Source organism: Crinia signifera, chromosome 1, assembly GCF_055691185.1.
Source record: "Crinia signifera chromosome 1, ASM5569118v1, whole genome shotgun sequence".
Taxonomy (NCBI): domain Eukaryota; kingdom Metazoa; phylum Chordata; class Amphibia; order Anura; family Myobatrachidae; genus Crinia; species Crinia signifera.
The window spans coordinates 147,921,251-147,935,086 of NC_139217.1; positions in this window are offsets into that span (position 1 = coordinate 147,921,251).

Genomic DNA, 13,836 nt, shown 5'->3' on the forward strand with positions numbered 1-13,836 from the left:
CATGTCATATAAGATCTGTAATAACTCGTACAGCGTGTTTGTCTGTGCAGATTCTGGATCATTAGTACACTATGGTGGAAATTCAATTAGCAGCAAGGTTATGTTGTCAGAACCATGTGTGAACTTGTATATCCGGGTAGGATAACCTTGCATATTTTTGCTGGCACTCCATAAAGATTTGAGCAAAAATGAGTAATTGTTTCGTACCCATAATGGTCTGCAATGTGCCCTACCACAATGTGCCTTACCACACATGACAAAACGTTGCCCTTTATTGAATCTCCCCCTATGTATAGAAGTTGATGGCACGAACCAGGTAAATGTACTCATCATGCCACCTTGTCCCCAAATGCACAGAGTCCACCAATTAAGAATGCTTCATCTGTATACCCTGCTCTCTGGGAGTGATGTAACGTTATTCCCCTGTACTGTATAAAAGCACTATAGCTCATTGTCTTGCCATTATAATTTACCAGAATTCTTTGGTGGCTGCTAATGTTATGATTTGCAGTAAAAAATATATTATTCATGTTATTACTTTTTGATGCCAATTCAGAATCAGTAGAGAAGACAATTTTGTAACATGATTAAAATGCATTTGAAAGCAGGCTGTGGACTACTCATATCTAACATTGGGCCTATTACGGGTTAGTATGTAAACCCGATGTTGGTGGAACTACGCATAGGCAGGACCCTTGTGCCCATATGCACAGTCCCCCATTAGCAGCAACATGACTGACATGCTAAGGTACTTGGGAGAAACAGTGACCACCTGCTACTACATTAGCATAGCAGTTGTGCAGCCTTGCAAAGTCGCTTTCCAATCGCTCTTCAATACCATACATATAGGAATCAGGCTTAAAAGGTATAGACCATCCATGTACTAATTAAATGTATAAATCTAATGATTACACATGAAGTCATAAGTACAAATATATATAGTATATTGCACGCACAGTAAATTGAATTATAAAAGATTGTTGGCTCTCCTTGCCTAATATCTCAATGATGAGTTAGATAATGAGAGTTATCCAAGGTTTTGCTGTATTCCTGTGGGGGGGAGGGGGTAAAAGAGGTGAATTCTGGGCTGTTACAAAGGAAGATTAGTTAGACTGATATTGAGTGGATGTGTGGTGTGGAGCGGAGTGCAGTCTTTGATGACCTAAAGGCAGCAGTCATGAGAAACAGGAAGGCATGGTGGTGTAAGCCATGAGGGAGACTCTGGAAAAGGTAGAGGAATTAAGAGGAAGATTTATGCTTTTTTACTCATTATACAATGTTCTGCTCATGTGTTTCAAACTAATTTTTCAATTTAATTAACCTTGATTTCTGTTTAAAGAGGAGAAATGTAAAAAAATAAATCCTAAAGTAGGTTTCATGTTGAGAGCTCAGATTTCTACCTCCCCAGTCTCTTGTTTTTGATTGTTGAAGAGCATTGGGCCATATTCAGAGATGGACTCAGTAAGCACAGCAGCTATTGTGTACATCTGTAAAAATATGCAGCTTAAGCTCCGTACACACGGGGGAGATATATTGCTCCGCAATATATTGCTAGCAACATATTGCGGAGCAATATATTGCTCAGTCTCTTCTTTTCATCAGCGACCAGAGATGGTCGCTGATGAAAAGAAACCTCTGCTGGGGGGAGCCGCAGAGCTAATTAGCTGGTCGCAGGAGCAAGCTCCTGCGACCAGCGATTATAATGGGGCTGAAAACTTGAGCACGCACCCGGTGATTTATCGCTTTATCGCCGGGGCACACTCCCATCACTGGCAATCTGGTCCCCAGCGACCATATTGCCAGCGATATCAGCCCATATCTCTGCCTTGTGTACACGGCTTTAGTCACCTCCTGCATTCTTGTATGATCTGCTGCTGCATTTGACTCTCCAAGCAAGCCTCATGCTTCAGAAGCCAGGGAATCTGTTGGAAGGCGCAGACACTGGCCTGGACATGCCTCAGGGAAGACTCCCAGTCACCAACCCAAAGGCCACAGCCTGTCAATCAGGTCCAACGAGCTGTGTGTCTGATGAAACAGGATCCATTTTACACATGTGCAGTTCAGAAAATATCGAACATGTACACAAACCATAGGCTTGCATACATCTCTGTCAGGCCCATTATACATTGCCACAACTACTCTCTTCTTTACGGTTTGTTCACACCTAGCTACCATTACTGTAATATGCTTTTCTTACAGTATTGCAATGAAGTTCTAACAAAAATGTAAAACTCAAAGTTGCTGGAATGGAGTTTGCCCTGTTTCTCATGGGTCAGTGTACACTATTAGCCAAATAGATTGTATCGGCAAAAGCACAATGCATAGAAAGCACATTACAAGTACATCTGTAAACCCATCCATAACACACGTTAATTTCCATGGCTTAAATCCTTTATCTCAATTCATGTGTATCAGTGAGGCCTTGATGTGCATTTCACTAATGTCTAAGTACTTTATTGTATTCCATTTTCAATCCTGCTTATCTAGTATATACTTAGCTTTAAAGTGGTCAGGGATACAACGAAATGAAGCTTCGCAATGTTCACAGCAGCAGCTGTTTTTTTCTGGAAATTGATTGAGAGTTACAGTAGAAACAGGAATCCTATATACCATTTGTTTATTTCATAAAGCAATATTATGGCACTTGCAAGACCGATAAATTGGAGTACAGTGATCTTAATCTAATGTTTTTCTATTAGAATGACTTTTTTCAGATGATTGATGTTTTCCGACTAAATACCATGTGGTATGAGACACAAAATACAGCTCATTGATAAGTTTTCCAGCATTTTGTGGTTTACGCCTTCATACAAACATTCTTTATGCCTTCATGTCACATGGACCAGCAAAGGATGCTGTCACTTATACTGTCCTTAGCCGCTTTATTGTACACCGGCTTGATAATGTTATAGTGTCTAATCACATGGCAGCAACTCAATGCAAAAATCATGCAGATGTACACAATAGGTTTAGCTCAAACACCAGAATTGGGAAGAAAAGACATATGGGACTATATGGAATGATTGATGGCGCTATAGGTAGATTCAAAGGGGGGTAGCACAGAGACACCCCTGACATTTAGGAAAAATGGTATAATGGTATTATTATGCAGCAATATGCCGCCTTGCCTGCCACCCACGTTGATGAGGCTGCTGGCTATCAACAGGGTGCCTCCAAAGGTTACAGCAGCTGCGGGAAGGCATCTTATCCTGCAGCAGGCAAGGCTACCGCCAACCTCATTCCTCATCGCGGGTGATCGCAGATGCAAGCACTCAAACACATTTCTATTAAATTATCCCTACTTCTGGTGCATAAGGCACCCACCGGGTGTATGCTGCTCCTCTCCATGTGCACCCTCCCTTAATAATTAGTCAGCAATTACTGTCTAAATGCACATGCTGCAAGTACCCAATACATGCTCTATACTGAGTCCACATACAGAAACACAAATAGTTGTTTTGATTTACCCTTATTGGGGGGGGTTCTGTGTGCATACATAATAGCCGATATATGGAATAATCTTGTAAAACTTTATATTCAAATAATATGTTATGTATATGCCTCCTTTCATTAGCAGCAATGGCTTGGCTCTCCTATTATCACCTGCCGGGAGGAGTAGCACTTTCAGTCTTCCCTAGTTGATCCTCCCTCACCCACCACCTTTTCTGAAACCACAGCACCATCAGTCTCCCCTGAACGTATACCCCCTGCACACCTTCACTGTCTCCCCAACCCAAGAACAGCAGCAGTCTTCCCTGCCCAGAACCCTACCTCCTAACTACCTTGTTACTATACTGCACCTCTGACCGCCCTCCACCACCAAGTGCAAGTGACACCACCTTCTCTGGATTGCTCCATTTTTGCATCCTACCACCTCAACCACCTCCTCCTGTCCTCCCTTTCTTTGCACCCTAACACTAGACACTGTCTGTCTATTTCTATGACTTCATAAGTTTAAGAGAAGTTGGCTAGATTTCAGAAACACAGTTGGACTGACAGGATGATCAAGTGGAGTAAAGTTGGTCTGATTTATACTTTTTTTTTTTTCTTGCATTTCCCCACTCACTGCCTAGCATCACCCAATGGGGCAGATTTATTAAGCTTGGCGTAGAGATAAAGTGGAAGGAAATAATGCACCAGGCAATCAACTCCCAACTGTCACATTTCTAACAGCTGATTGGTCTATTATCTACTTTATCTCCAGTTTATCTCTTTGCCAGGCTTAATACTGTACATATGCCTCCCTGTCACTTACTGTTTTTCCCATCACTTATTCTCTGTCACCCTCTCAGGCATCATCCACTGCATCTCCAAAGTATCACCCTCTCCCTGTCACCCGCTGCCTTTCCCCTTTACCCTCTCCATGGGAGTCGATTTAATAAGACTTGGAGAGTGATAATGGTGGTATTTTATCTCATTTCTCTCTCTCTCTCTCTCTCTCTCTCTCTCTCTCTCTCTCTCTCTCTCTCTCTCTCCAAGGCTAAGGAAATCACCCCCTCTATCACCGCCTCTCCATGTTACCACCTTCCTGTAACCCACTGCCTCCCTCTGCCATCCTCTACCCACAGCCTCCTACAGCATCAACCACTGCCTCTCCATGGTCCAGATGCACTAAGCTTCAAAAGTGATAAAATGGAGAGTGATAAACAGCCAGCCAAAATATCAGATAGGAGCTAATTGGTTGGTTGTTGCTTACGCTCCATTTTATCACTTTTGAAGCTTGGTGCATCTGGCCCCATGTCTTCAGAAAAGCATTCCAATATTGAAAATAGGAGCTGAGCAGAGCCATGGGTGGGAAGAGGGTCAGGAGGGTGAAAAGATTGCTGTCACTAGCAGGCCACATACAGGGAAGTGAGTCCTGGCTGTGTCTGCTAAGGGGAGTGGGTGAGGAGACTGGCATAATGGGAACTGATGACGAAGCATGACTAAAACGAGGGTGTGGCTCATAGATACAGCATCCTTTTTGTGCCCATACCCATTGTTGTGAGGCAACACCACTTTCCAGGAGCATGTGTGCCTTCAGTGCACACGTGAGACCTCCCCTTCTGTTACCATGATGCTCCCTCCTCTCAATTTGTTCTGGATCTGCTCCTGGTTTGATATACTTTAAGTATGTCAGAAATTGCTGGTCTTCTGCATTTATCCTATACAAATCTCTAGGATGTAAGAAAAATAAGCATATGTTACAATAGTGCCATGTCGAAAGCGTGTCTGAATCCACAGAAAATATAACTTTGATATACATGGTGCACAGGAGCAGAAGATACACCAGATTTCCCTCCTGAGACTACAAAGGGCACAAACGCAACAAACTGGACAGCAGAAGACTGAGAAAACTGTGCCCGCTCTTACAAATATTCCTTAATATCATTTTGGAATTGTTTAAATAATTCTACCTACTTGAATACTGTAACTAGTCGTATGCATGTATTTAGTGACATAATAATACTAATTGCTACTTTCAGCAGTAAATACCATATAGTGCATCATGTAATAAAGCACAGTTCATTACAAGCAGGTTACCCCAACATAAAAGTGTGTTCTGTGTCCTCTGCAGTCACCATATGTTACTACAATATAACACCAGAATCTGTAATTATGTAGGATGCATACACCCTATATAATAATCATTAACAATATTATTATGCATCGTCTAGTATGTATGAACTATATAATTAACAATGTGCGGTTCGTTAACAAACACACATACACACCATACCTCCCAACATGACCCTCTGCAGGAGGGACAGCATGCTGACTTCCCTCTTAATTTGTGATTACTATCACCTTTGTTGAGACACCGTTCTTACCAATAACCCTTTCTAAAACAGGTGATAGTGATAATAAATTAAGAGGGAAGCCCAGGAACAGAGCATTGTGTCCCTCCTGGAATGGGTCATGGGAGGTATGCACACACACCCATTCCCTGAACATGCAGAAAACTTTTGACTACATCTATCGTCAACAGCCGGATGTTCTGAGGGAGGCTGGGTGACGTCCCTGAATGATATTGTTAGTGACATTGTTCAGTGTGTATGCACTAGGGGCCTGATTCAGACCTGATTGCTGCTCTGGAAACAGCAAAGCCCTGCAGTCAGATAGCTGGCACTATGTCAGGGTGAAACCTGTCCAGATCAAGGCTGCAAAAGGCTTGGGAAAATCACGCTGATCTGCATTCAAATGTTTACAAATGGCATGCGATCAGAAAATACTGTTTCTCATCGCGCATGTGTTCTACGATACATGTGCATGCACAACTGATCGATAATCGCTCGCCTTGCAAAATCACAGGGCTGAGATCAGGTCTGAATAAACCCCTAAATAGGCTGCCCAGGAGTTAATGATATTGCTTGTGGAGTGTAACGTATAGTTCGGCTCTGAAGTCATTTAGCTGAGATGTATGTTAGTGTAAAGTATGAGGATAATATTAATATGAACATTGGAGATACACCAGAGAGAAACAGAAGGACAGAAAACTTCCCTACCTCCACCAAAAGGTCCGCAATCAACATCTTACTGTGAGGTACCTAATCCAGTACCACCAACACCTGCAGACTGCACAGCCTGGACACTGAACTCCCTATCTGATCAACTAAAAGCCCTAATTCTCTTACGCTGTGGCTCCTCAGATATACTAGCTACAGTACATCCACTGTGTAACAAGCTCAGCCTACCTTTCTATTCTATAGCATTCCTCTGAACAACACTTCTGTACTGGAAATATGGCTCCTTGACCTAAATATGTGGAAGCAGCAAAATTGCCTCATTTTGTAATGAAAATACCATTTTATATTTCTTATCCATGGCTGACATTATCTAGCTAGGCGGCTAGCTACTGTAGCTCATTTTTGTTTTGATGATGGGCCTATATTAATGTGGAGGCCTGGAGCTGTGGTCCCATCTGCCACATTGCTAATCTGGATCACTTGTTCATCAAAGCATACCCTCCTGCATAACCTATTACCTCTCTACCTGCTGCCTCATGTCCTGGCTATTCCCACCATGCTCACTTCTTGCCTTTAGGCCTCCTTGCTATATGTACAGTATGGTGCTGTGAATCACTTGTGGCACCTTATAAATACAATGTAATAATGATTATAATAGTGTGTACACGCCTTAGCACCTTGTGAAATCTAAAACACTGAGAATTCTGTTTGTTCTATTTCCAAAGGTGATCCTACAAAGTTTTAAAAGCTATACATAATAAATACTTTGGTTGTTGACTGTATGTTACTCTACACAATACAAAAAATATATATATGATTTAAGTTGCTGTATGGCTTGTTCAACTAAAACAATCTAAAATTAATTTTGTATGATGGATTACAGTTTATTTTTAGCAGAAGATGATAGCTTGTACACCTCTAATTTAATTAGAATTGATGAAAAGGTATCGTAGTCCTAATAAATCTGTGACAAGGTCATCTTTCAAGTAACCCATCATTGATTGGGTGGTGACATGGATTTATGTTGCTTGAAGAAAATTTTTATATATATATTTTTTTTTAACCAGGAAAATTTTCCTGAACTCTAATGTGTCATAGCTGTAAATGACACACATCTGTAACTGTTACACAAAAAGCCGCACCACGATCTCCCTTATCTGCTCACCATAACACATTTTGCTATGAAAAGACAGCTGTAATAAGTTCATCAGGCATATGGCCACAAAATACATAGCTGTGAATACAGCATCAACCGTTGTCATAATAATTAGTATTATTATTTACTGTATTTTTCGGACCATAATACCTAGGGCTTCCTAGTTTTTAGAGGAGGAAAATTAGTTTTTACGAACATGAAGTTAGTAGGGGTTTTGAGTACTGAAAGTGGGCACATCCAGGTATGATTCTACAAACTTAACAAAATAATGAAGGCAACTCCTAAAATGTCTAGTTTAATATCTTCTCAATTTACTATATCAGCTGACAATCAATATACATGGAGCAGGCATGGATGACGCTTACAGTGAAAAATCAGGTCTCAACAGTGATGTAAAAAATCTTTATGGGTAGCAATGATAGGGCCAGCTGCAGAAATATTGGGGCCCCATACACTAATATCTCTAGAAGACCCCCTTCCCCATCGAGCAGGGAGGGAGGATGGGAGTAGTAATGTGGAGCAGATAGGGACGATGGGAATTGTGGTGCAAAGCAGGGAGGGTGGGAGTAGTGGTTTGAAGCAGAAAGGAAGTAGTAGTGCAGAGCAGGGCTGGAGGGATGAAGTATTGGTGTATGGAGGGAGGTAGGGGAAGCAGAGAGGGGGCATTGAGTGGCCAGGCAACAGGACCAGGGGGTAAGTGGCTGGGAAGCTGGCTTTGGGCCCCCTGAGATAATCAGGCCCTGGGACGGCTGTCCCCCTTGACCCCCCTGTCACTAGACCAGAGCATTGACCAGTAAGTATAGCTGAAAAAATACCAGATGTATGTTCCCAGTAATTGTCCATACCATTCATAAGCAAAGAGGAGGTAGACAACTGAAGAAAGTAGCAGAACAGGAGTGAATGGGGCAGAGGGACAGCTAGGAATCTTCTAAGTGCCTCTATTAATGTGCACTACATGTACACACCATTTATCTCCTTTAGGGTTTATGTGATGGTTAGTTAAAAGTGACTGGGTATTAGAATCTGGTGGGCAGCTGGTATAATAAGCAATGAGGCGAGTTGGGCTTAGGGACACATGAAGAAGAGGCTACACCTACTCCAATAGTAAGAAGACTGATGCCCATCAACATCAATGATCCCAGATGTTATTGACAAGCTGAAATTTGACTGTGAATAAGAAGCAGTTTACATTCAGTTCTATCATCACCGCTAGACTCCATATTCTAGTACCCACTTATGGTGACCTTAAAAATGTTAACAATTGTACAATGATCATCAAAATGCTAATACTGAGAAACAATTTGTCATTGCTAATTTAACCTTCCCCATATAGATTACTGCAAAGTGACCATAGCTGGAGAGCTAAAGGCATGTAGTTAGGAGAGCACTGGATTATAAGGTTCATGGCCACAGGTCCAAGTCTAAAGGTCATCTTGTAATAAACAATGTTAGATTCTCGTTCTCTGTTATTTGGATCCTGGGGGGCAAGCTCTCCACTAAGAGCATACTTTACAATGTTCTCCAAAATTCCTGGCAATTTATTCACAATCAAAATCTAGGCCTTCTAATCGTGTTTATGCCCAATTTTCTAGCACTGTCATAAAGAAACCCCCTGGACATCATTCTGTCACCGGAAAACTGGTTGGGTAAAGTCACCTTACGTTCTATAAAGTTAGCAGCAGGGACCTGGTGATCTCTATAATCCTCTTTTATGTATTTCAACACTAGAAGATATGTCCTGTATCATCTACAGTATGTACTGTACTGTAAGGTGTTGAAGCTTATACTGCTTTCACATTGCCAACCCTGCTCTAACCCGGTATCGCCTTGTGGAGCCAGTTTATTACTGGGTTATTAGCGGGTTGGTGCCTTTCACACTGAAACCGGTTCACCCATAGAAAACAGTGTAATGTCATTTGTAATGGACTTTTATGGCTCACATTTTTGTATTAAAGCTAAAAATAAATTGTTGATGTTTATATAATGTACCAATTACAAATTATTTTATATATTAGAGAATCCTTTATAGTGCCAGTGATTTGCCTGGCAATGTCTGCCTCCCCTCTTATTCTAAGCATCTCCCGCACCTCCTCATCAGTCCATGTTGCCATAACTGTATGTTCTGTAGTGTAGAAATACTGTATGCCAGCAATGCTTCTCCACTACTTCATATGCTATTTCTCTTGTTTCCTGATTTAGGATAGTGTCATCAGGCAGGGAGACAGCCTATCACCTTGTGTGGCACAGTCATTTGTTCCAAATACCAGGTCTGCACACTCTAAAATGGATTGGCTTTGAACTGTGTAGGATCCTTCTTTTAACACGGTTTGAATTACTGTTTTCTTTTAACCCAGTATTTTGACTATGGAGCGTTCGCACTGCACCTACAACTGGTTTGACACGCTTAAAAATCGTCAATTTAGTGTGTTATAGCTGCGGTGTGAAAGGGGTATAAGTGGCTATAACCTAAGTAGGACTTGTAACCATGTAATTTGTTCTAGTTTAATGTGAATAAAAATATGTGGGATTTAAGCAAGTAGTAGCCTGAGCCAGGAGACACATAACAAGTACTAACATATTCCAAAGGCAGTGGTACATTGAAGCGACATGGGAAAAGGTTAACATGGTTATAGGTCGAAAGGTCATTAGTTCGACAGGTCATTAGTTCAACAATGTCTACGTCAACAGTCAAAAGGTCGACATAGGTATTTTCACAGTTTTTTGATGACTAAAACCTGTCCGGTCCAGCGTTCTGGGGTCCAGTACGGTTGCAGTATTTAGCCATTCCCACTGACTAAATATATACTGGTTACAGAATTCGGCAGTTAAGTTAAGGGTAGGAAAGATGAGAAAAAGAACTGGTCTGTGTGGGGAGACATAAGAGACTACAATTTGTGAGAAGTGATCCAATTAATGTTGATTAGGAAGAGGTATAATATGTTTCTGCCATATGTGCATATATTATGGAGACCTTTTTCTTAAAAGGAATTTTTTGGTGGAAAAGAGATTGCAGCATAATAATAACAATATCATGTCTGTCTGATCATGTACAGAATGCACTAAGCATTTGTGTTTGCTCCACTTCACCATGACAGCACAAAGAAAAACCCAATAGGAGCTGCTATTTTTAGTTCAATAAAAGTAATTAAGGATTCCTATTTATTGCATAGCTTTTTATCAGGCACAAACTACAGCTGTTTCCTTTGTGCATAGAAAGGAACAATTTGCAATTCTCCTTTCATGTCTAGTCAGCTGTGGTCACTATTATAGTGCGTGTAGACTCTCATGTTATTTTCATTTAGCCATATATAGGTATCGCTATATAAAGTAGCTGATTTTCCAGGTGGGTAATTACTCAGAGCTGCACTACAGGGAAATGGCCTGTAAATAATCCATTATTGCTTGCCTGCTCACCTGTCCCACAGTCTGGCAAATATTGCTTACAATTTTAGAACATACAAAACAGTATATTACTGTGCTGTATTTTAGTTCATGTTTCAGCCAAAATGACCATTGTGGGATTCCCCTGTATTCACTGTGGTACATAAAGGTACTGTGTCTCCTCTGCTTGCCAACATGCTGTAAGTCATGCCTCCCAACATGGCCCTCCCCAGGAGGGACACTATGCTCTGTTTCTGGACTTCCCTCTTAATGTAGGATTACCATCACTTATGTTGAACAGGTTAAGTGATTAAAAAAGGTGCTTCAACACAGGTGATGGTAGTCCTAAATTAAGCGGAAAGTCCAGGTGGCTCCCAGGGGCGCAGGCAGTGTGGGGATGACAGGCAGCTGGTAAGGTTATATATTTTTTATCACTGTATTGCACGATTATCCTGATGATGGGGTCATGAACCCCGAAATGTAGATGTTGCACTTTCTTCACTAAAGCTCTTTATACAAGCCTTCTGAATGCCGCCTCGTTTGTACAGTATATATATAGAGAGAGAGAGAGAGAGCAGGGTAGGATATGACTAATCCAATAAGGGCACTCACCAGAGTCTCATCATGAAAGATTTATTGGTACATTACCAGTCAAAAAAATGGTGTAGGTCTACGTTTCGGCCACCAGGTGGCCTTTCTCAAGACAGATCAGCAGTTGACGTCTTCACAGCACAAGAGTCAGGATAATATATATATATATATTTTCTTACACACATACACAATAAAAACAGAAAACTCCACTTAATCTCTGATCGAACTTCTAAAGAGTTAACACATTACAAAGCTAATTATCGTTAATTGAGGGCTGTGAAGAGCAAGCTATCTTCTGAGGAAACAGATGATTGGCTGAGAAATGCCTCAGCCAACACCTGCAAAACACTCAGAAACTCGACAGGTGGTATTCAATGTTCTGGCTGTCGAGTGTTGAAAAACGTTTCCGACAAAACAGATCCGACTTGTTTAAAGGTAGGATCTGTTTTGTCGGAATCTGCCTTCAATGCTGTCAGAAATGCCGACAGGGGAAATAGCGGCCGGCATTGAATACCCCCCTCTATCTACTATAGCAAAATATTGCATTCCAATACTGTAAGAAAGCGGCCATGAGTTTTACTTTTTGACTCTTGTAACTAAGCAACAGCCTGCTTATTACACCACAAGGATTACTAATTATCATACCTATTCTACATGAATAATTGATTAACTTTTTACTATTTGAAAGCTAACGAACAAACTTCTGAATATACTATACTCGCCTGTAGCACTGTCACATGGTGGCTTCCACTTCACTCACACCTCCAGGCTGGTAACTGTAAAGGAGGTGGGGTTGGTATATTACTTTCACAGCCTTCACATACTCAGTTCTACCACCAGTTCCTTCACTCACATTTACATAATTTGAAGTTCATTCTATTAGGGTTTTTTCCCCTTTCCCTCTGCGTGTTGCTGCTATCTATCGCCCACCTGGGCTTCCCCAACCTCAATTTCTGGAAGATTTCTCTGCCTGGCTCCTCATTTCTTATCCTCTGTCATCTCCACTATCATCCTGGGGGACTTCAATATTGCTATTGACAGTCCACCATCTTTGCATGCTTCCAAACTCATCTCTCGGCCTCTCCCAGTGGTCCGACTCCTCTACTCATGAGGAAGGCCACTGCCTTGACCTTGTTTTCACCAGGCTGTGCGCAGTCTCTGATTTTACTCATGCTGCTTTCCCACTGCCTAAACAGGTAAAGACCCATTTTTTTTAAACGGGTCGGTACTTGTGTATTATCACGGCACCCATGATATTCAGTCGTATGGCATTGTATTTCATTTAAAATTGTATACCATTGTATATGGCATACAATGGCATACAATGCAATGAGATGCGATTTTAAATTGTATATACAATCTTTAATTGTATAAGCACCTTAATAGGTGCTTACAATGTTAAATGCACCCCCACGCCACTGCCACTATCAACGCTAGCCCGAAGCGTGGCGAGCGCAGCGAGCCCGTGAGGGGCGGCGGTACGCGTCCTCCGACCTTTTCATACCCCCACTATCCACGTCGGCGTGGTGTTGAGCCCGAAGCGTGGCGAGCGGCCGCGCATTACTTCACATGTATTCCGCGGGGCTTACTGCGCTCGCGATGCTTCGGGCTCGGTGGCTCACTGTGCTTGCCACACTATATAAAGTCATACAGATAGTGGTAGATGCTCAAATTAGTTCAGTAAAACTTTTCAGGTGCATGCAAGGGAGGGGTTAATACTTAGTAAGTAACAAGACATTGGTTCCCCCGGCACACTGAATAGTTTTAGCAACCAATCTTGAACACTACATGATAATAGAATTCAGAGATATTGGTTACATATACCTGCGCAGGTGTATGACATGCCCCCATTAATTATTAACACTTAGTATCTCACTAGCATGCCGCGCTGGGCCTCCTAGCTTATGATACTTTTTGGGGTGCCACACCCTGCACCTAGATATAGCGCTAGGGACCCCCAATATACAGAGAAGCCTTGACGCGGCTTGGGGGCATGTCATACACCTGCGCAGGTATATGTAACCAATATCTCTGATTTCTATTATCATGTAGTGTTCAAGATTGGTTGCTAAAACTATTCAGTGTGCCGGGGGAACCAATGTCTTGTTACTTACTATATAAAGTCAACTCCACGCCAACGTGGCTAGTGGGGGTATGAAAAGGTCGGAGGACGCGTACCGCTCACTGGTGGCGTGGGGATGCTTTTAACATTGTAAGCACATATTACGGTGCTTATACAATTATTTATCTTTTAGGGGGCAC